This window comes from Drosophila arizonae, chromosome X (genome assembly GCF_054131065.1).
Source record: "Drosophila arizonae isolate 15081-1271.41 chromosome X, UAZ_ARI_1.0, whole genome shotgun sequence".
Lineage (NCBI taxonomy): Eukaryota > Metazoa > Arthropoda > Insecta > Diptera > Drosophilidae > Drosophila > Drosophila arizonae.
The window spans coordinates 8,131,429-8,155,583 of NC_142927.1; the positions used below are offsets into that span (position 1 = coordinate 8,131,429).

Sequence of the window (24,155 nt, forward strand, 5' to 3'; positions counted from 1 at the left end):
TTTTGCTTCACTTACACACTTAACAAGGTAGATGTTCCAGGAAACATTGCGTATACGCAATATGTGTTAGGGTAAAGCAATTTTTCTGAGAATTATGATTGATTGGCCTCAAATTGGACTAATAATTCGTATGCCCTTTTTTTCTGTATCTCAGTCTGTTATCCTTGTTACAAGCAGTTAACCTTGTGATTTGCTTATACGATAGATAGATCCCTCACTCCTCCACTCAATATGGTGGCTTCTGGTGAATCAGATTGTTGCAGCTCCTTTCGCTTTATATTTCTGTTTCTATTTCTATTTCTATTCGTTTTCATCTTTTTCATTCGCCTTTACTCTCTCATATTTCTCTGCTGTTTTCTACTCCCATATGCATGCATTTTTGTTTTGTATTTCTATCAAGATAATGTTTGTCATTTAGCAGAGCTTACTGTATAAGCGAGCATTTGAGCTTTGCGTGTGGAGTCATGTGCGTGTGTGTGTGTGTGCGAGTGTGCGAGTGTCTGGCCAGGTGATGTGATTTATTGCATTGTGGTAACTTTTAGGTATCGCTCTGCCACGGTCTATGCGTATGTGTGTCTGTGTGTGTGTGTGAGTGGCGTGTGGTGCGTGGTGCGCTCTTTTTCGCTTAAGAGACAAACCGCTAATTTGTTATCATTTATCACCATGCTGAGACGCGCGCGGGCTTCTGTGACCGAGTGTGCTTGTGTGTGTGTGTGTGCGGTTGTGTGTGTGTAAACAATTTGTAAATGTGTTACATTTAAACCCTAAAGTAAAGTCTGCTCTGCTGCCCTTTGCCCCTCTTCCCTTTGTCAACCAGCTTCGTTTGCCTGATTTTGTCATTGTGATAAATTCTTTGACGTTAACGTAACGTGAGATTTAAGCGTGCGTGAATGTCTGTGTGTGTGTATGTGTGTGTGTGTATTTGCGCACATGTTTGCTTAAATAATGAAAAGGGACCAAGGATTTCGTCCAGCCGCTAAATAATGACAGCCGAGCGTACGGCTAAAGAGATAAACATTTTTTATGAATCGTATTTCATCTGTGACTCACAGCTGAACAAAGTAAAATTAGAAAGAGCAGCTTAATGCAGCATGGCACAGGTTAAATACACTTGCGCACATGTCGCTTGAAAGAGGATTCCCGTTTTGATGTGGCTTCTGTAAGCCGAATCATTCACAAAGGCTGAGCCAAAGCCTTGAAGAACAAAGCAAAGCTGCTTGCCTCAAATTTGCTAATATTTGATATGGTCTTTGACTCATCAGATCTTAACGATGTCTTATACAGCTATATAATTAAAATACCTTTGTTATACTTTTTTGAAGCGCGAAGCGAATCGTCGACAACCAAACCTCCGATTACCCACATTTCCTATGGCATTCGCTTTCCTACTTCTCTTCTACTACCTTTTATACTCCATATACTACCTTATACTCCTTATACAGTCTTATACAGTTATATAATTAAAATACCTTTGTTATACTTTTTTGAAGCGCGAAGCGAATCGTCGACAACCAAAGCTCCGATTACCCACATTTCCTATGGCATTCGCTTTCCTACTTCTCTTCTACTACCTTTTATACTCCTTATACTACCTTATACTTACTTATACAGTCTTATACAGTTATATAACTTAAATACCTTTGTTATACTTTTTTGAAACGCGAAGCGAATCGTCGACAACCAAAGCTCCGATTACCCACATTTCCTATGGCATTCGCTTTCCTACTTCTCTTCTACTACCTTTTATACTCTTTTCTCTTTCATATTATTCCTTAGCCGAACCATGTTCTTTTTTCTATATACATACCTATTATATGGCCTCTACTCACCCATTACAAGAAATAGTAATAATAATACTAATTTCACTCGATTCATTGAGTTCACGTTGACTTTTCAATTTGACTTTGACACACAATGATTTTTCCGTTAGTTCAAGTTTTCATTTCAATGTATATAGCACATATAAGACTCTCATACTTCAAAACAACAATACAAACTGCAGTAAAAGCACTCGTCAATTGTTTGACATTTCCAAATTGACCCACACAAAGATGTCTAGAAACTCGCTGCTGGCTCTGACCGCGGGCACTGCCGGTGCTATTCTACTTGGCTATTGTATTTATTACGATCGAAAGCGCCGCTCCGATCCCAATTATAAGCGGAAGGTGCATGAGCGTCGCCAGAAGGTCAACACACTGCCGTTCGCCTACAATGCGACCCACCGGCTCAACCTTTCCGAGCTAAACGATCACGAGATGGTGCAGCATTATTTTCAAAACGAGATCAAGGTGGCCGAAGATCTATTCAGGCAGGCCAAATTGGACATGGGCCTCGTTCACCTGGCCAATGCCATCATGGTCTGTGCCCAGCCCGTCGCCCTGCTGGAGGCCATGAAGGTGGCCCTGCCAGAGCGCATCTTCAATATGCTGCTGACCAAGCTGCCCGAGTTGCAGCTACCCGAACCCTTACCAGAGACCACAGAAATAGATCTCCCACTCGATTGAATATCGCGTCCACCAACGCTGTTGCCTATTGGTAATCTGCTTGTTAAAGCAAAAAAACAAATCAAAACAAAAACAACAAAAAAAAAAAAACAAAATGGAAAACTCTTATAAAGCTGCAAAACTTCTCGCTTTGCAGCTGTTGAAAGTCACAAGGAAAATTGTGTAAGAGGGTTTCGAATAGGGCATGTCCAAAGCAATCGGGAAAAAGAATGAAAAAAAGAAAAAAAAAAAAAAATAGATTCGCTACAGAGACTTACATATGTATATGAAACAAAAATATTTTAATAAAAATCTGTCGATCGACTGGATTTTTAAATAAAAGCTAAAGTTTTTTCTTTAAACGATTCTGGCCGAAAACAACTGAAGAATGTTGATATAGTTGTATTTTGTCGGAATATAAATATAAGATATGTATATGCAATTGAAGATCGAAATACAGAGTATCATACATACTAACGTATTTCCATGCTCTTACAACTTCGAGTGGGAGAATGCTCTGATATGCTTGCTCACTCGCACAGCTCTATTCGCCTCTCTTACACACAATAATTCAACTCTAATACTTACTATATATATATACATATATATTTGTACATGCATATATATATATAAGCATATGTATGCATGTTCGTTGAACGTCTTTAACATTTTATAACTGTACTTTTCAAATTATAGCGACATTCAAGGGACCGACGGTTTTACGTCGCTATACCCGGAGGACGCTTTAACCAGAAGGAACAAAAAATATATATTTTGTTCATTTTTTTTTACGGTTGCCATGCTCGTAAAGGGGTTTAACATAAAAAAATTAGTTTTGTAATCAAAACAACAAATATTTATATATAAATATATTTTTATCATATATTATTTAAATAACAGCTTGTGTGTCTCTCTCTCTCTCTCTCTGTGTCTTAGCAGCATTTGTGTCGCTGCTACGTACACACTGATCACTGATAAATAAATATATATATATTTCTAACAGCGTGTTTTAATGCATAAATTTGTTGTCATTATTTCGCTTTTTTTTTCGGCACGTCGTAATATCCGGTTAATGACTCAAAAATATGAAAAAATCGTCGGGATAAATGGATTGTGGAGGTTCTTTCATATAAGTTTGTATGGGGACCAATCAAGACATCGAATAATCGTCGACATAACCGGTTGGACGCTTTAAGCGGAGTCGTTATAACAGGATTCAATTGTATAAAAAATAACTAAAATAAAATAATTCCACATATATGTACTGGTTCATATATTTTCAATCTCTTCTGTGACTAGATAACAAAAATCGAACGGCTTTTATGCAAGACACTTTGACAATTTGGCTAAAGATCTAACATATATACATAAATATATATAGGAATATATACATACGTATATATTCATGCAGACATACATATACACATACATATATATTGATATATATATAGTCATATAAATTAAGCTTCTATGCTTCACCTTTCGGTATCGGAGCAATTTTGGCTGAAGTCTGGATAGCTGGACGAGTCCTCCTTGTTGGAGCTGGATGTGGAGGTGCCCTCATAGCTCTGCAGCTCATGCAGTTTCATGATCAACGGCATGAAGACACGATCTGGCAGCGATTCCTTCAACGTGTGCAACACTGGCGTCGGCTGGGCGCACATCATGATTGCATTGGCCAAATGGCTGAGGCCATCGGATATGTTACCCTGAGTAATCAGCACCTCCCCCACCTTGATCTCGTCGAGAAAGCAGCGCTCCAGTGTCATATAAGCACTGCTATCGCACATGATATCGCTCAGCGCCCACTCGCTGTCTCTGATCAGGCGGTACTTCAACATTTCAATCTCATCCCGTTGACGGCGCTCGTGCACCTTCCGTCTGTAGGCCGGGTCAAGGCGACGCTTTCTATCATAGTACATGCAATAGGCCAGGATAATGGCACTGGCGGTGCCCACAGTGAATACCAGCAAGCATGCGACCGACATTTTCAATCGAACTACAATTTGGGCTTCAGAATTTTGAGCAGGAATTTCGCTTATCATCAATGAAAACAATAAAAAAAAATTTCAAATTTAATCAATTAATTTAAAAACTTTTATTAACTGTCCTTTGGGCTGTTTGATTTTTTTACTTTTTTCTTTTTTTTTTTCTTTTTTTTGTTTGCTTTTTAAAATTTAATATTTTATTTTTATTTATTTATTTATTTATTTTTTTTTTTAGGAGCCCTGCGTTCTACTTTTACTGTGTTGACCAAAGGTAAAATGAACGAATACTGAGAGCGTTCGATATTGACGTGTCTGTCCCAAATGATGTTTAAGGCAAAGCTATCGAGCATTAGTTTTCTGTTGCTCTAGATATGTATATGTAGTAGATGTACAACCCATGTCAGTTATGAGAAAATCTTTGATCATATAATCAGCATCAAAGCATGGTCTATAGACAGTACGACAATATTTTTTCTTCTATAATCTTAAATTTAGACTGTCCCAGATCCTATTATCAGGAACCGTAACAATTATTACTTTTATAGCTAAAAAAATTTTACAAAATAAAAAAAATTAAAAAAAAAATTATTTAAAAATTAACTTTTATGGTAAAAAACAAAAATAATTATTATAATAAAAACTAAAAATAGGTTATGATTAGCTTTTTATACAATAATTATTTTTTATTTTTATCATAAAAATTAATTTTAATAATTATATATAATTTTTTAATAAAAAATTGCAAATAAAAGTTTATCTTTTTTTTTTTTAATTTGCCATAAAAAAGTAACCCCCTTTTTTCTTGGGGGTTCTTTAAAGCCCAATTTTTTTTTAAGTCCATGGCTCTTATTTGCAGTCCCTATAAGGACCTATAATATTGATAATTCTTATACATACATTGTACAAGCTAAAGAAAATTTTTTACAAGATTTTTGCACTTTGTGTAACTAAATGATTATAAATACATATACTATATAAAATAAAATATTCTTACTAACATACTCAAATATTTTCTCGTTTTCTTCTCACTTTCAGGTAATTAACTCACTGCAACCGCAACTCTGGAACTGGCTCACCTGAACTACTCAAGCCTGGTCAGTCCCACTCAATTTGTTTCTAACTCTCGTTCTTTAGTATTCCCAGTGCGAACATTTTAAAGAAAAGGTCCTATTCGTAGGAGCTTTAATGAAATTGTGTAGCCTGAACAAAAAAACAATGGCGCTGAGTGTGTTTGTTTATGTGTGGGCGTGGCACACTGTAAGCCCAAATGAGCATATGCATATTTCATAAGACCTTTCTTTTTTTTTTTTTTAGTTTTTTTGCTTCTGCTTCTCGAGTTATGTTAAAATTTTTACTACTACTCCGTTTGGCCGCTGGCCCATAAAACAAAAAAGAAGTGGGAAAGGGCAGGGAATGGAAAGGAGCAGAGAGACGAAAACTTAAGAAACTGCAAATATTGTTGCCAACTGTATGAACAAGAAGAAGCGGCTAAAGAAAACACACAAAACACACACACAAAAGGAGCGCAGTGGAAAAATGCGCAACGGAAAGAAAACAAAAAAGAAAATAAAAATAAAAATAAAAATAAAAAAAAATTGTGATGTGGCCATAACGAAATTTTGCTGCCGCCATTTCCGTTTTGAAATTTCCTTTTCTTACCGTAATTTGTCGGTGATTCATTTGCTCTGCTTCACATTTATTTCTGCCTTCATTTGCCTTTCGCATAGCCCAGCCAGCTGACACGCCTCTGTTGCCAGCTTCAGCTACTCGTAGTGTTTGCTTCTTCTATTAAATGCTTCTCTTCTCTCAGTTTTTTTCGTCGTAGTGCCACTTGTCATAGCCCCAGAGCGACATTAAGTGCAAACACGAAAGAAAACTATGAGATCAGGCAGTGCTGCGATACCCTCTGACATTTGTACAGCATTCTTTTGTCTACGCGTTTGTCGCACTTCCGAGGACAGTGCAAGCACCACTTCGCTACAGATACAAATAGATCGAGTGGGCTCATGAGGGTATTTGATTCATGATAATGAACTTTTTTGGAACCGGTTCATGGACTTTAAATGTGAGATTTGCAGCGCATAGATAAATATTTGAGGGAATGCTTACTTACAGATACTCCAAGCTTAGCATTTCGATATATATGTTAGAATCTTTTCAACCAGTTCATGAGCTGAGGCCTAAATATTTTTAACAAAAAGACTTTGGAACTAGTTCATGAACTTTTAACAGTGATTGCCATATTGGCGCACTGTTTACAATACTTTAAGCTTTTTATTGATCCAGTTTATGAAGGGAAGGCAACGTAATATATGTATATGTTATTCTGCTATATCTGTTCATATTAAGAACAATTATAAGTATCACATTTTCCAATTATTATACAAATTTTTTAAACCAGTATTTGAACTGAGAGAGAGAGAGAGAGAGAGAGAGACTGAGTCATTTATATATTATGCTACTTGGTAAAGAGAGAGAGAGAGAGGAGAGAGAGAGAGAGAGAGAGAGAGAGAGAGAGAGAGACTGAGTCATTTATATATTATGCTACTTGGTAGAGAGAGAGAGAGACAGAGAGAGAGAGAGAGAGAGAGAGAGAGAGAGAGAGAGAGAGAGAGAGAGAAGAGAGAGAGAGAGAGAGAGATACTGAGTCATTTATATATTATGCTACTTGGTAAAGAGAGAGAGAGAGAGAGAGAGAGAGAGAGAGAGCTATTACATTATAATTTAGTTAAGGAAATGTATTTTGAACTAGTTCATGAACACAGTCATTAACATATTAGAGCTGCTGCATTAGAGCACATCTCATCTCATTTCAAGGCCAAAAGCTATCCGCTAATAACATTCAGCTCACTGTTTTCTCTTTTGATCCAGTTCACAGCACAAAGAAGGCAACAAAGTTCATTACGTTCTGCGTATGATTGCAATTGCGATTGCGACTGCCGTAGTTTTGCCTCTTTCTCCTCTCCACATCAATCCATTTCATTGCGCGTAGAACGCCTGCTCGAGCTGTCAAAGTGATACACTTTGGAACTGGTTCAGCGAACTCAGTGCATGCAATTATCCTGGTACACATATCCTTGAGCCCTTTCGCACTTTAGCTGCTTGTTTGGTCCGCCCTCATTCGAATTCTGTGTTCCAATTCATTCCATTTCGTTTCATTTCATTTTATTTTCATAGTGCACACAAATTTCGCGTGCTTTTAATTTTGTTGTTCAAATTTGTTTCCTTATTTTTTCTTCCTCTATCCCTTCAGTATTTTTTTTTTTTTTTTTCATTTTTTTATGTTATTTTTTTTTGTTTGTTTTTGTTTTTTGTTGCTTTGTAGTTTGTTCTTGTAACCCGCATGCGACGATTCAGGCGTTAAACAAGCGTTGACAACAACAACAATAGCAGCGTGCACTGAGGTGTGTTTGCACCCGCACGTGTGTGTGTGTGGGTGTATGTGTGTGTGTGCAAATAGCATAAAAACGTAGCGTATGAGTGATACAAGTGTAAATTTGTTGAAGTGCTCGGATGGGGACAAAGTACAAAAAAGATACACTTGCTGAAAAAATGCATGTGTGAGCAAAGGATGTGCTGCACTAGGAAATACTCTGTATTAGCTAATCAGCTCTTTAGATATAGTTGATCTATGAAAGAGCGAAGATATCACAGTATTTGTGTATAGCAATTAAAGAAAATGAATTCGAGTTCATTTAGATAAGTAGAAATCTTGGTCCACATTTTTAGATTTACTGATTGAATTGCATCTATGTTAATATAGTCTGATCATATAGGTATAAGATATGGTCACAAGCTTAGGCTTTACTTTCGGTAAAAGATATTCCACTATGCGCAAACTTTACTCAATCCAAATTACAAAAATTTACGTATTTCTACTTGGAATCTAGCTCTTAAATAGAATTTGTATGTAGATTTTCAAATGTGAGTCGATTATTATGCTAAACAATCTTAGTTCGTTTCATCTCTTTTACTCTTTTACTCATCGTACTATCCGTCTATCGATGATATTTAATGAACTATTGTCGACTCTTGATCGTACTTAAATAACTATCGACTGTTGCTGAACATCTATCGTCACAGTTTTTAAACAACTATCGTTACTACTAATAAATAATTATCAATAGTAAATCCCGTAAATCAAAGATTAATTTTCCATTATAGTGCCACGCCTCTTAACCAACTCCACCCAGCTCCAACCGCTGCAAGCAGAGTAAGCGTTTGTCTGCCTTTAGCCAACTCTACAGGGTATAACAAAACGTGAACAGTAACAATTGTGCACAGCTATAAGCATACCTAATGTGTGTCATTTGTGTGTGTGTGTGCCATCTGTGTATGTGTGTGTGTATGTGCGCGCAGTGCACGTGTGAGCGGACGCCGAGTGCAACTCATGTATTTATGAAGTGTCAACAGCTTCGTCATGATACATGGGACCTTAAGCTATCTGCCCGCACACACAGCTCAACGGCTCATCCATGTGTATGCTCTCTATGTATATGTATGTGTGTGTGTGTGTATTTCCTTCTTTTTTTGTTGTTGTCGGTTGACAACAGAATTTGTGCGGTTCTGACACTTGAGGGCAGCTTAATAGGTTTTTTTTTTATTTTTTTATTCTTTATCATAGCTGCGACTGTTGCACTTTGTTTGTCTTAAACTGTCAGCTGCAGCTAATTAGTTCCCAAAAGCAAAAGGGTTACAGGGTATCCGGTAGTGCAAGCTGTTGACTGAGTTAAGGTCTTCAGCAAAGATTTAGCTAATTAAGCGGTAGAGCTGAACGAGGTTTAACTAAGGGGTAGATGGTATTCCTTTAGGTCTTCACTGACTTGAGTGAAGAAGTGAAAAAGTGTGGAAAGGAAGGAGAGGAAAAAGAAGCTCTGAACTAGAAAATATAAAATAAAACATTTGCTAAATATTAAAACCAAGTAAAGAGCAGAAATTTAGTTAGAACAACAGGGATGATTGGTGAAAAATGTGCGATTCCCCAGCTGGTAGCGTAACAATAACACAGAAGACAGAAGAGAGCTACCCAAACTAAACTATGTCTAGAGGAAGGTCTTCATTTAATTAATTTTACCACAACCATGGGGACAAGTGCTGGCACAAAATGCATTAAGTCAAGTCAAAGTAATGCCAGCCATAAAAATAACTGTGAGCATGGCAAGCAACTAAGACTGGAGGTTAAGTGGACATGTTAAGCCAAGTGAGGCTTTAAGGGGCTTATTAGCCGCCTTGACCCACTCAAAGGGCAAACGCTGGTGCAGAGCCAACCACAAGGACTTGCAGTTAGTTCACATGGAACTTATCCTTGTTGTTGCTGGTGCGCTTAGGCGAGTTAGGACAGAGCATCTTCTAGTCGAATGCACAACTGCAATCATGTCAAACACACTCACGCACACACACACAAACACACACATTCATTTTTCAAACCCAAGCCCATGGAAAAGCGGAATTCTGGGTATACTGCATTTGTTAAAATCACTGTAAGAGGCAGCAGTAGCAACCGTCTAGTTGAGTTAGTTCTGTTCGTCCGTCCGTTCGTCAGACTGCCAGTCTATTTATCCAGCTGTATATTCCTCGTTCGGTCTATGTGTCCTTCCTTCAGTGTGTCTGTCCATCAGTCCGTCTTTTATAGATCCATTTGAGTATCCTCCAAAATGCTTTTCTGGCCATCTATGTGATCTTTTTTTGGTTCTCTACTTGTCCTTGATCGCCCATCTATATATCTATCCATCCATACCTCTTTTAATCAGCCAACTATCCATCTGTGCATCCAAAAATCTTTTCTACAATCTATCCCACCGTCCGTCCATCCCTCCATCTCTCAGTATTTCCGTATACCCGTATCTTCGTCATTTCATTAGTCCTTCCGTCCGTCTTCATCTATCCCTTTGTGCCTTCGCTCGTCCTATCTATCTGTTCCTCGGCCCATCCATATTTCCAATCACTCGCCCATTCGTTCGTCTATCCCACCCTCCATCTTAAACATACATTGATCCAGAGAACCAACCAAACCGGGAAGCTGAAAGCCAAGCTCTAGGGTATCTTCCATTTTGGTCATTCTCTACTCTCGAGCAATCCTACTTGTTCTATAGCGTGTTGCAACTCAATTTGAAAGCATGCCGAAATATGGAAGTGCAGAAAAAAGCAGCACACATCCAAAGGCAGACACAGACACCGACACAGACATAGTCACAGACACAGACACAGATACAGTAGACATGAAAACAAGTCAAATGGAGGCAGATGCAAGTACATGAACAAAATGGTCGACAGTCAGACGAAATTGTGTTTCTATGTCAAGCATAAATTTTAGCTTTCTCCTTCTCCTGTCACCCGCTCACTCAGTCCCAAAGTATGATGAAGACGAACGTAGACAGCGAGACTCGCGACAGAGTCCTGGGATTTGTGTATATAGATATAGACAGATTTATATACATACATATATACGTATACCCATCTATCCATCCCATATAGATGGAAGGTGGCTGCTGCTCTTAATGAATGCCACCCGAGGGCCGCGGAGTTAGCGCCCAAGGCGCTTATATCATTTTCTTGTTAGTGCAAATAAATTATACGGAAATAATTTCATTTAGTTTGTGCAGAAGGGAAGAAAAAACAAGTAAAAGAAAAACAAGAAGGGATAAAGCAGTGGCAGCAAAGGAATGAAAATCGTCTTGGCCAAAAGGGGAGCTGCGTGTGCCGGTGCGCGCACGTCGAGTGATCTCTCAATTCGCAGCAGCCTGACAGCATTTAATTTCAAATGTAGCTAAAAGTGTCTAATTGCTGCTTGAAAGCATCCGCAAAATGCTGAAAGCAAATGCACTTAACGCAGCTGAATGTTGCCCCATTCAAGGTTGCTGCAAGTCGTCAGGACGTACTCCCAAAAGGACGACGACGACGGTGTTGCTTTGGATTTGATTTGCGTTCTACCTTCGTTGGCAGCAGCCATTGAAGTGAAGTCAGCTGCAAGTGAAGTAGATAGCTTGTTTGAGTGATAGAGCAAGCGTTCCTTCTGGCAATTCCCTGGCTTACTTCACGCTTCGCTTCTCTCGCTTCGCATAGCCGTTGATTTTCGCCATGTGCTTTGCTTCTCGCCTCGTTTCGGGCTTAGCTTATCACTTTGATTTCTTAATTTGCTGCTCTGATTTGATCGCTGCGGGCTTTGGCTATACGAATTTGCTTATCCTTTTACTGTTACATGCTTCTCTCTGCTCTCTCACCACGAACAGTTAGCTATGCCAGTCAGCAACCTCTCTTTGAGCTACTTTCGAGATATTTCATCATAACTGATTGTTTGGGCATTTTTAGTTTGACTTCACATTTTCCTTTTCATAAAATCTTGTCAAAACTTTTCAATTATTTTGATCGGCTTTTCGCGTTTTTTTTTTTTTGTTTACATGATTCTTGGTTTGTTTTCTTTTGCAACTTTTGTAGTTTCTTCATCTGCTTAACTTTCCTCTTTACTTCTTCCATTTTTTCTAAGCTTTCCACTTTGATTTTCCGAAATTCAAAAGATTCTTTACATATTTTTTTTTTTTTTTTTGTCAGAAGTATTTTGTCAGACTTTTTCCGCTTTCGTAGCCTAGTCCTTTGTTTACTTTTCACTTATTTTTTTATAGTCCTGGGCTTTTTTAATCGCTTCTTTCTTAGTTAACTTTTCAAATAGTTTTTTTTTTTTTCCTTAAATTTATACTTCTTATTCTTTCTTTTGAAATTTTGATTGCATTATTTTTAAAGCTTATTTATTAATTATTTTTAATTTCCATTATGATATATTGTGGCTTTTTTACTGCTCTTTTGGGGCTCTTCGACTTACAGTTCGGTTTCAAACTTCCTTCATAGCTTCTCTCTATGCCTTCAACAATGTTGCATACTTTTGGTTCCCCCTTTACTTATCAATTTGCCCAACACTTAACTTTTTACTCATCTGCTGTCCACTTTGCTTCTTTCTTTCTCTCTCTCTCTCTCTCTCTCTCTCTCACACTCTCTATCTATCTATCTATCGCTTTGCTACACCTTTCACCTGTTCTATTGCATTTTTCATTCAGCTGAAGAAAGTCCATTTGAATTTTCCTCTTCGGCGACTTTTCAAACACTTGGCATTCACACAATGCAAACTTTATGCAGTTCATTCGTTTTGTGGCTTTTTTCTGTTATTTCGTTTTTTTTTTTTTTTTTTTTTTTGTTTTTTTTTTTTTGTGTTCTTTGAAATTCAATAAAATCAACCGAAATTGGTAGTCAATAGTGGAATATAGTGGCCTGGTCGCCCTGTCTGACTGCCAGCGGATGGGATGGGAATGGGGCCGCAAGCCGCACGGTTTGCCTTAAATTGTTTTCCGACAAATTTCGTGATGAGTGGGTGGAAGGAGGAGGGCGGGGCGGAGTTGGGCTGGCATAAGGAATGATACAATGGAGAACAACTGGGGGAAACAAGTGAAAAAGTGTTGAAACACATTTTACAACTCAGCTGGAGTGCTTAATTACACACACACATACACAAGGAAGCGAAGTAGATAGAAAGAGTGGGAGAGGTAGTGTGGAAGAGAGAGAGGGAGAGAGACAGAGAGGAAGAGCTGGCGCTAACAATGCCAAACAATAGCCAAAAGGAGAGTGGCAAATAAATTCGTGTGCGGTGGAACGTGTTGTATTGTAATACCAGAAAACTACAAAATCAAAACCACAATAACAACAACAACAACAACAACAACAACAACGAGAACGAAGAACTGTAACAAGCAACAACAAGTGGAAATGCAACTGCAACTGCAGCAAACGCCTCCAAAGCCTGGCCCCACGCCCACTCAAACAATCTGCACTTTGAGCTGTTTAGGTGGCCATTAGTCTTAATGACTTTGCAGCAACGAGGGCGAGCGCTAGAGAGAAAGCGAGAGAGAGAGAGAGAGACAGAGGGAGAAACCTGGAGAGCGCAAGCCAAATAAATAGTCAAGGCCCGAATGAGCTGCTGCAGCAAACGAAGCATCCACATAAAAAGCAAACTCTTTTTTTTTTCCCCCTCTTTAAATGAGAGTATTTAGCTGGGCGTGGCTGAGTGAGATGAGGCGGAAGAAAGAACGTAGGCGCTAGGCATTAACTACGGGGCTAGGCTGCACTTGCTATGACGGCGACAAATGAAATTTCTACTTAAAAAGCGTAAACAGCTGCTAGAGTGTGTGAGTGTGTGAGTGAGTGCTTGCATTTTTATATTTTGCAGTGATTGCCCGCTACAAAACTGTCAGCCAAACTAATCAGGTTTATGCGTCCAGCAATATCATGAAAAGCAAGACTGTCCTTACTAAGCAAGTACAGTAAAGACTCCTAGTGAGCGTACAGCAACTCTTGGTTTATGTTGATGTCTTCTCCTATATATCTAGCATACTCTTGAAAAGCCTTGGAATCAACTTATTTTCTTCATTCAGCTCAGCTCAAGAGTTTTGTCACTTTTGTATTTTAATGACCACAAAATAGTTTTTAAGCTTTTATTTACAGTTTCTGAGATGTTTATGAGCATGCAGCTCAGCACTGGAGGCCCTTAAGCCAGCGGAAGTTCATGCCCATGAGTTATCGCAATTGTGTCACGCATAAACCTGAAAGATGCATTGCCAGTGCCGTCTTCGTATTTATTATATATCCTGGAGCTCTTTTCTGGCACGAAAGGGTATGACAGCTCCAAGCGAAGAGCCTGCGTGAATATGCGTGTTAGCCTTAGATTATCTATGAAGTGAAAGTTTAGGAAATATGAGAGTTATTTTAATATAGATAGTTCACGATGATAACGTTCATTGTTTCCATTTCATTTGCTCTCTCTCTCTATCTCACTCTCTCCATAGCAAACAGATATCAAAGTATTTCTATCTGAGTGTCTATCTAGAATCCTTTTACAGGGCATCTGTCAGCTCTAGATTGGATCACTGTTGGAGCGTATTTTCGGAGCGTCGCCTATTGTAAACAATTAAAACTTTACGCGCCTTGGCAGAAACTTCACGTTTTAATTCCACTTTTCATAAGAACGGTAATTTTTAATGAGCATGCCAGGACTTCAGCTCCAGCAGCAGCACCATCATCATCATCATCATCAACATCATCAACAACAGCAAGAGCATGATTATGTGCTAGTGGAGCTGGAGCCAGAACCAGAACCAGCGTCAGAGCCAGAGCCAGAGCCAGAGCTTCGGCTAGCATTATCATGGCGCACACTGTCCGCTCTCTGTCTCCGTCCTGTCTCTATCTCGTTCTCTTTCGCTGCCTCTGTCTCTGTCTCTGGCTGGGTCTTCCGGTTGGGCGTCGCATCCTGCAGTGCCTCGCTACTTTTTTGTTTACGACAATGAAGAGCACGCCAACATCCTGTGATGCGCCAGTGCCACGCCCAGCTGCGACTGCTCCAGCTTTAGTTTTCTTTTATTTTTTATTTGCGTGCTAAAGCTGCATTTAACCCGTTTGAATACCCTGTAACTGAGTGGGAAGAGCACTAATGACAGCTGCATGTTATGAAATGAGATAACACATTTGATGACTTAATTATTGGAAAATTATTCTGGAGCTATTTGAGGGGGTATATGGATAGAGAGGAAGATATACAGACTATTTAGGGCAGATAGGATAGAATAGTAATAATCCTATATTTATCCATACTTTTAATAATGCATTAGAGTACCTATCATAGAATCCTCATTTATTCATTGGATTGCTTCGCAATATTTAAATACATATGCAACAATCATTATTATTTACAGGGTAGCGCTAGACTTATAAATGAATGGCTCAGCTTTTGTTCTCTTATTTTTGGCTTATCTACGCTGTGCTCGGCACCGAGAGAAACAGCATTTGCACGCATTCGGTGTAGTTCGTTTAGTAATTTTCATAAATTACCCTTCAGACACGAACAAAGGCCAGAAGGATGGGGAGGGCGATGGCGGGGAGTCAAGGAAAAAGGATAGCGCAAATGGCGCTCAAGGCGCTGGGAAACAGATTTTCAAGGATTGTCGGAAGGACTCGCAGCTTTCACTTTCGCACGCACACACAGCTACAAATTATCATTATCGGACGCTCCCTTAACCCAGTTCGAGTCAAACAAATTCATTTTAAATGATCAAATAATTGCACAGATTTTCGTGAAAATTATTTAACAATTTATTTGTGCTTGCCGCGAATACCCAGTAGGCATAAGATACATCGCATGGGGTATACTATGCAATACTTAAAATGAACATACACTTACAATATATTGTTCAGCTACAGAGTGTTCGATGCAGTTGTGTAAAATCATCTCCCGTTGAGTTGCTTCACTTATCTAAATGCCTGAAACTTTCGCTCATTTGAAATGGATGCGCATTCGAGTGTGAGCCGCCGCTTGAATGCATTCAAAGTGCATTCTTGCTTCTTGTGTGTGTGTAGTGTAACAGATCCCATATAAAGGATTATTGTGGCAGCAATAGTTGCTTGCCATTGCAGCTGCAGGCTAGCTATTCAAGCAACTAATCGTTTATCGATAACGACAAAAGAAGGTACACAGGCCTAGTTTATGTGTTTATATTACATATGACAGTACAAGCACTGTATGCAGAGGAAAAGTGTATACTGATACAGCGATTTCTCTGTTAATCGGTTATCGATAATATAAGTCGATAGCAGACATGAGCAGCCATCCGAGCAAGAATTTGAAATATATTTGTATTGAATTGATATATAGAATATTGATATATAATTATATTGAAATATATTTATAGCCCAAAAATAAACTTATCGATAAACGATAACGATACACATAAAGTTGAATTAGTTTATTAAGTGATATTTATAATAACCAAAAATATGAAATGAAATAAGACTTACATATGAGCTACTGATATTCAGATAATCGATAGCAGTAATCGATAACAGGCATAATTTTTCAAGTAAGTTTCCATGCAATATGACTTGATTCGTATTGGATTTTACTGCTTTTTCAATATGTGCAAGTAATCTAAAAATATATCGGTAATCGATAACACAAAACGATAGCTTGTAAAGTTATACAAATTGGCTTAGCGTTGAGCTATTCAATCATTGGAAAATTCGCATGGGTTAAGCTCTTTTGCCAAATGGACTCGGGCGTATATATACTGAAATATGTATATACAAATATACAAATATACATATATATAGACCAAAATATATATACATATATTTTTTAAGGCTATGTATATGGAACGCGCTTCTCTCTTTGTGACAGTTGCTGCTACAATGGCTGCAGATAAACAAGAAGCAGCCAACAACAGAAAGCAACACTTGAAACAATAATAATAACACAATCAAGTGGCTGTTCGCACACGTTTTTGAAGTGGTGCAAGCACCACCGAACCCACTCACAGAGCCACTCACGCACACACAGCTACATATACGTATGCATATGTATGCATTTGCATGGCATTACGTATACGCGACGTGTGCTGGACGAGCCGTGCATACCAGCCGGCCTTTGCGTTCTTTTTACACATGCGTGCCTAAGAAGAACCCATATGCAGCAGCAGCAGCAGCAGCAGCAGCAGTTGCCCCTACAGCAGCACCGTCACCCTTGCCCTTTCCCTTCATATCTGTATCCAGCTGGCAGCTCAGTTGCTCTCTGCTCTGGCGGTGCAGCCAACCCGCTTTGTGAGTGAACATTTTAAGCCTTCAAGCTATCATCATCATCATCATCAGCAGCAGCAGCAACTGAAGCAGGGGCCAACATTTTGTAACAATAGTCAGGTGTGTGGAAGTGCGTGTGTCTGTGTGTGTGTGCGTGTGTGTTTGTTTGCTGCCATGTCTGTGTTTGCTTTAGGTAATCATTTCAACGTGCTCATCCACCCGCTCAACCCCCCAACGTCTGGCAGCATCTGTCTCAGCCAGCTGATCACCTGCGGTATAGGCGAGAGGAAGAATGGACGGACGCTGACTCATGCAGCAAGTCAAGCAGTCAGCAAGCTGCTCTTGCATTCCTGCTCCTTGCACAATGCCATCATAAATTTGAGTTTGACTAGCCCCCCCCCCCCCCCCCCCCCACCCCAGCCACCTGCCCAAAAGAAATGTCAGGCCACAAACAACACATTGCTGGCGCGCCCCATAAAGTGGACTCTCATATATCTTAGCAGCACTTCTAACAGCTCCCTTTCCCTCTCGCTCTCACTATCACTATCACTCGCCCATTGCCTCTCGCTCATTCCCTCGGTGTTCCTCACATGCAACTTTGCTTTGCTCTCTCGCCAAATAGGATAAAAAGTTGCTTTGACCAAACACTTTATAACTTTATTAACCAACATTTCAGAGTTTTTTTTTATACCCTGAACCCATTGAAAATGGGAAATCAGGGTATAATGGTTTTGTTGAAATGTATGTAACAGGCAGAAGGAGGCGTGGCAGACCCCACAAAGTATATATATTCTTGATCAGGGTGACGAGCTGAGTTGATTTGGCCCTGTCCGTCTGTCTGTCCGTCTGTCCGTCTGTCCGTATGTATGAACGCGTCGATTTCAGAAGATATAAGAGCTAGAGACTTCAAATTTTTTTTAGAATGTCCGTAATTACAGCGCGCATATCAAGTTTATCATTAAAAATCGATAACTCATTCCGATCTTTTTTTATCGATAAAAAACCTTATCGAAAACCAGTTATAAAATTATATCTTCTACACCTTTATTGCTAGAGTCTCCAAATTTTTTATATATGCTTATATGCAATTTATACAATTTCGGTTTTTGTTAAATTTTACCCCCCACCTCTAAATTCACCCCCTCACCCTCACTTTTGTAAAACGCGTATTTCAAATACTAGAGACTTGTGCTTTGGCAATTACATGCATATCCATGTTATAATTATAATCTGAAAGTTTCATGAAGATCGTACGTCCATAAAAAAAGTTATTAAACAATTAAGTTCTCATAGTAAGCGCACACTGCAGCCCATGCTTGTTTATGCGTGGGTGCTTGTGTGTGTATGTGTTTGTGTATGTGTGTGTGTATGTGTATGTGTGTGTGTATGCGTTTGTGTATGTATGCGTGTGTGTGTGTGTATGTGTGTCTGTATGCGTGTGTGTGTATGTATGCCTGTGTGTGTGTGTGTGCGTGTTTCTTGTGTAAGCTGAAAGACGCGAAAAATTATTGAAATATCTATTGCTCCAAGGGTTCAGGGGATCTCGTAGTCGAGCAGTCTCGACTAGAGCTTTCTTACTTGTTTTTTTTTTCTTTTTTTTTTGCGGACAGATGTTAAATGATTTTTCACTTTGTTCGACTTTCTAGTTACGTATACCTTTCATATGTATTGAATATTGAATTAAATAGATAAGCATCGTTTTATTCAAGAATTTAATAATGTTTAATTGTGATAATCATGAAGGCTTTAATCGGCAGTGAATGAAGCACTAATCGTCAGGGACCGTAACAATTATAACTTTTATAGCAAAAAGTTAAAAAGTAAGAATTATTTTTTGAGTAAATAAAATAAAACTATTTTGAATTATTATTAATAATTTATATGATTAAAATCAAAAATCATTTTTACACATGAATTGTTATATAAGAATCAAATCATAACTCTTATTTTTAAATTTTATTATTATTTTTGATATTTATTAATTTTTATTATAAAAATTGAAAATAAGAGTTATGATTTGATTTTTATATAAACATTGATCTGTAATAATTATTTTGGATATTTATTAATTTTTATGATTTGATTTTTATATGAAAATTGATGTGTAATAATTTTTTGTATCATATAAATTATTTATAATAATTTAAAATTAATTTTTTTTTTTTTTTTTTCAATTACTCAAAAAATAATTCTTATTATTTAATTTTTGCTATAAAAGTTATAATCGTTACGGTCCCTGATGGTTAGTGCTTCAAATATAATTTTTTTTTTTAAATTGCAAATAAAAGTTTATCATTTTTTTTTTATTTGTTTTATTTAGCCGTAAAAAAAAATAACTTATGTGTAATTTCCTCGTTCTTCTTGGGGCTTCTTTTGAGCCTCAATTTTTTAAAATGCATAACACTTATTTGCGGTCCCTGCTAATCGTATAATATTGTATTTCTATGATTTTTTACTATACATTATTATTTTTGTTCCATTATCTGCCTTAAATATGTACTTCTCTTCGCTGAGAACATCTCATTTAGAATTGTTTAACGTTAACTTTATTATTTTACTTTAATTATTGGCATAACATAAAGTTCAATCTACGGCTCAGAGATATCGTTTTTATTAAAAATATTTTTGGATGCTGAAGCAAAAAGTAAACATCTTGATTTGGCTTTAAAATATTTTCCATATATTCGCAATAACTTCGTACCCTTGCCAAGTATATAATCAGAGCATAAGAATTTGAGAGCTTGGCTGGCACAATTTTGCATAGATGAGTGGGTTTTTCGCACCAATATAGCTCAGCTAGGGGGGAATCCGTATGTGACACGTGCCCTATGCGACGCTTTACTTTGACAGCATCTTTGATAATGGCAAGCGCATAACCTTTAGCTATGGTCATAAACTTCAAGAGCAGCTCAAGCGGCAACAGCTCGTTTTTGGCCTTTGAGTTTAATCATTTACAACAACAACAGCAACGGCAACATCCACAACAACGGCAACAAAGATGATGAAGAATGCCCTAACAAAAAAAAAAAAAAGTGCACAACAGCAGCTAGAAGAAGAAGCAGACAGACGCAAAATCCAGTCAACGAAATAACCTTTCGCTTATGCATGCATGCGAGCTGCAATTTATGTGAACACACACACATTGACAGGCACGCATCCTTGGTACGTGTGTGTGTGAAAAGCCAAGTTGGAAAATGTTTCCAGCCAACACCTTCTAATAGTTTCTAGCTTCTCTGCTTCTTCTCTATATTTTTTTTACTTTTTTCGCTTCTGCTTTCAATGGCAACCATCGCTGACACCATTTTGTAAGCCTTTCTGTCTATGTGTGTTTGTGTGAGTCCTTTTTGCTAGCTTGTTTTTATGGAATTAAAAAAAAAAAAAAAAAAAAAAAAGAAAGCAAAAAAAATAATATGTGTGTATATAAAATAAACTTTCAGCCTTTGACTTTGGGAGTCGTTATGCATTTTAATACCTCGCGCATCTTTTGGCCTTGAGCCAGAAAACAAAATGAGCTAAAGGACTTCAGTGTCAAGCAGTTGAGAGCGGGCTCAGCTTAAATGCAAAAACTTTCGATTGGTATGTAAGACCATTACATTTTTCATAGTGTTTGCATCAAATCGTGGAATGTGGAGAGCATATTACCATTAGTTCTGGGATATATTCGTATGCTGTTTATTTCTCCCTTCGTATGGCATTTGCTTTATGTACTCAAACACAAATTCTGGGCGGGCAATACGGGACACATCACACCCCCCCCATCATATTTTTCAGTAATAAATAAATAATAAAATAGATATATGAATAAATACATGAAAAAATTAATAAATAAGTGATTAAATAAATAAATAAATTAATAAATAAATAAAAAAATAAAAAAACAAATTAACAAATAAATAAACAAATTAATAAATAAGTGAATAAACAAATAATAAATAATTGAATGAATGAAAAAATAAATAAGTAAATGAATAAAAAATAAATAAATGATTAAATAAACAAATAAATAAATGAATACCTGAATAAATAAATTATTAAATAAATAAAAGAAATAAATAAATACATGAAGAAATCAGTAAATAAATAAACAAATAAACAAATAAATAAATAGATACAAAAAAAATTATTAAATAAATAGATTACTTAATATTACTTACATTCTATAACTTATACCCCACCAATTATCTTTGCAACTAACAAACTTAACACTATGAGCTTACATACTACAAAACTATCCTACAACTTATGTATATTCTACAAATATTGTGAGGCGGTGAATCGGTGAGCCGCTATAAATACATGAATAATACAAAAAATAAATGATTACATAAATAAATGATTAAGTAATTAATACATAAAAAACAAATAAATAAAATAGAGATATATATAAATAAATAAATAAATCCATAAAAAATAAATAAATAGATAAATAAATAAGTAATATATATAAATAATGAATGAATATAAATAATAAATTAAGAAATCGTACACATATATGTATGTATATGTATATATATATAAGGATATAACATATCTTATGGATATAAGGTACGGATTAGTGTGTACGATTTCTTAATGACATGTTGGACGTGGTCAGCAAAGTTTAATTTTGTATCTAAATAATGCTTAAATAAATGAATAAATTATCAAATAAATAAACAAATACGTGAATAAATAAATTAATAAATAAATAATAAAAATAAATAATAAAAAGAAATAGATAAATGAAGAAATCAATAAATACATGATTGAATAAATTTAAATAAAAATATAATTATAAATATATATAAATATATAAATAAATAAATAAAGGAAGAAAGAAATAAATACATTAATAAATTTATAAATAAATGATTTAATAAATAAATAAATAATTGGTTAAATAAATATATGAACAAATGAACAAATAAATAAATAAATAATCGATTAAATAAATAGATAAATAAATATATAATATATATATATATAAATAATAAAAATATGTAAACAAATAAATAGATAAACAAATAATTTCTAATAGCTTTGTATTATTTAATAAAAAATAAATAAACTTAAAAGCAGATTCTGTGCTAGATTGCTGAGCCATCGCACTTTTCTCTCAAGAAGGCTGATCTCTGTCCATCCAATAAGACCTCTGAAGTTGCAAGGCTTTATAAAAAATGATTAAATTCGCTTAAAAATTACGGTTTAAATTAATTAAATGAAATGGGTTGTAAAAGTTAAAAATCTATATACGGATACTCCGCTTCATACTAAAATTAAATAAATAAATACAACATATTTTATATTTTTCATATATTTCCATATTTTACATACTATACTCTCTATGAAGTCTTTATGTTTTTAATACAATTCAATTTCTTTTACCTTATACTCTATAATCTGTGTAGACTTACTAAATTTTCTATGCATTTAAAATTCTTTACATGTTATTGAATTGCAAGAGTCCAAAACTTATTCATTATATAATTTTATAATTTATTTCTATGCTGTTTGGCATCTGAAATCTATATCGAAAATTATGTTATTATTATTGAAATATTAATATTCAATACGAAACTTGGACACAATAACATTTCGAATTAGCTATACCTAATCTGGCTTCACATTCAGATTCATCAGTGTTTTGCACAACTTTAGTAAAGTCTTCTCTATAATATTTAATTACGTTCAGTTAGCTCCTGTTTAAACGTGCCTTAAATATCATTAATTTCATTTGCTACATTCCCTTGCTGGCGGCGCTTGCTAGTTGGCTCTTGATTATTTTTCTTAATTTCTTCGACACTTTTTGCAGCAACATTGCAACAATTTGGCTTTAATGAGCGGCAGCTGCGACCGTCTCCAAGTATGCAACAGGGTTGCCGTATAAAAGGTGAAATTCTTGACGTGAAATGTTGCATAAAATACGGCCGGGCTACGACCATCACAATCCAACACCATATCCCAGCTCCTATACTCCAGCCTCAACCCCATCCGCCCTATGCCTAGCCATATCCGTCGTATCCGTATTCCTGGTCCGTAATGCCGTCCGCCTCTTCTCGGCGCACTCCAGAAACATAATATGCGGCTACGCAATTATTTTGCATGCTCCATTTTAACAATTTAAAGGAGCCGGCAGAAAAAAAGGCCAACGGCTGGAATGGCCAGTAGATACCCTGTAATTAAAAACTTGCCAATAATAATATTTTTTTTGAGAAGGGGAAGTTTATTCCCAGAAATTCTTCAATTTAATTTTAGCTGCAGCCATTACCCCCCGCTCTGTTGCAGCTCGACTTGACAGGGTATGCGCAGGCTGAAATGTGAACAAGTGCAAGGCAAAACTGAAAGAGCGACTGAGTGACTGGGCCAGCAAGCAGCCCCTACCCCAACTAAATATCCCTCAAATGTTACATATACACTTACATATATATGTGGGGCATTAGAGAGTCGTTGAAAGAGACAGGATGTATACAGTATACTATATATATGTATATACATATGGGATGTAGTCCCATATAGCATGTATGTATGTATGTATATGGTGTGTGAAGGGAACGAAGGGAACGTGGAATGCGACTCCAGACCGGGACAGCGACCGGGACTGCAATTCGTTTTCATATGCACGCTTAAGTACGTCGCAAGTGTGGAAAAAAAATGTATCAACAACAACAAACAGTTGCCCAAGCGAAGAGTCAAGAAAATATTAAGTTAACACACACACACACACACACACACACACAGAGACACTCCAGAAAGTATGCTCAATGTTTTTATTTACTTTTTCTTTATTTATTTATGTTGTATCTTTTTTTTTTTTTTGTTTATTGTGCGCTTTCTTATTACGACTATTTTCTCATTAGCAGCAAGCCCGAATGCCTTTGTTGCTGCAACCGCGCTGCTGCTTCCTGCTAATAGAAAGCCAACAAGATCTCGTACCATGAGCAAATGCTGCGGCTTCGAGTGCTCCCCAGTGCTCCAGCATACCAAAGAAACTTGACCTGCTCATGGCATTTTTACTTTAGATATAATTAACTATCGGCTGCCTGACTGGCAATACAATTAAAATATTCTGTGGCTTAAGCCGCAGCAGCAAGCGGAGCGGAAG

The 24,155-nt window shown here is 36.8% G+C and overlaps 1 protein-coding gene and 2 pseudogenes across 7 annotated transcripts in view; 2 read left to right on the forward strand and 1 right to left on the reverse strand.

The window, feature by feature from the left end:
* Positions 1–24,155, forward strand: part of Ten-a (Teneurin-a transmembrane protein) — a 308,074-nt gene that overhangs the window by 65,205 nt on the left and 218,714 nt on the right. Inside the window, exon 2 of one of the 7 annotated variants that reach the window (XM_089474227.1) lies at positions 5,507–5,565. The exons of the other annotated variants lie outside the window; for them this stretch is intronic. The gene's annotated coding sequence lies outside the window, so the exon portion shown is untranslated. The remainder of the gene's footprint in view (positions 1–5,506; positions 5,566–24,155) is intronic. 7 annotated transcript variants of the gene reach the window in all.
* LOC108620331 (mitochondrial import receptor subunit TOM20 homolog pseudogene) lies at positions 1,620–2,825 on the forward strand (annotated as a pseudogene).
* LOC108618089 (mitochondrial import receptor subunit TOM20 homolog B pseudogene) lies at positions 3,959–4,471 on the reverse strand (annotated as a pseudogene).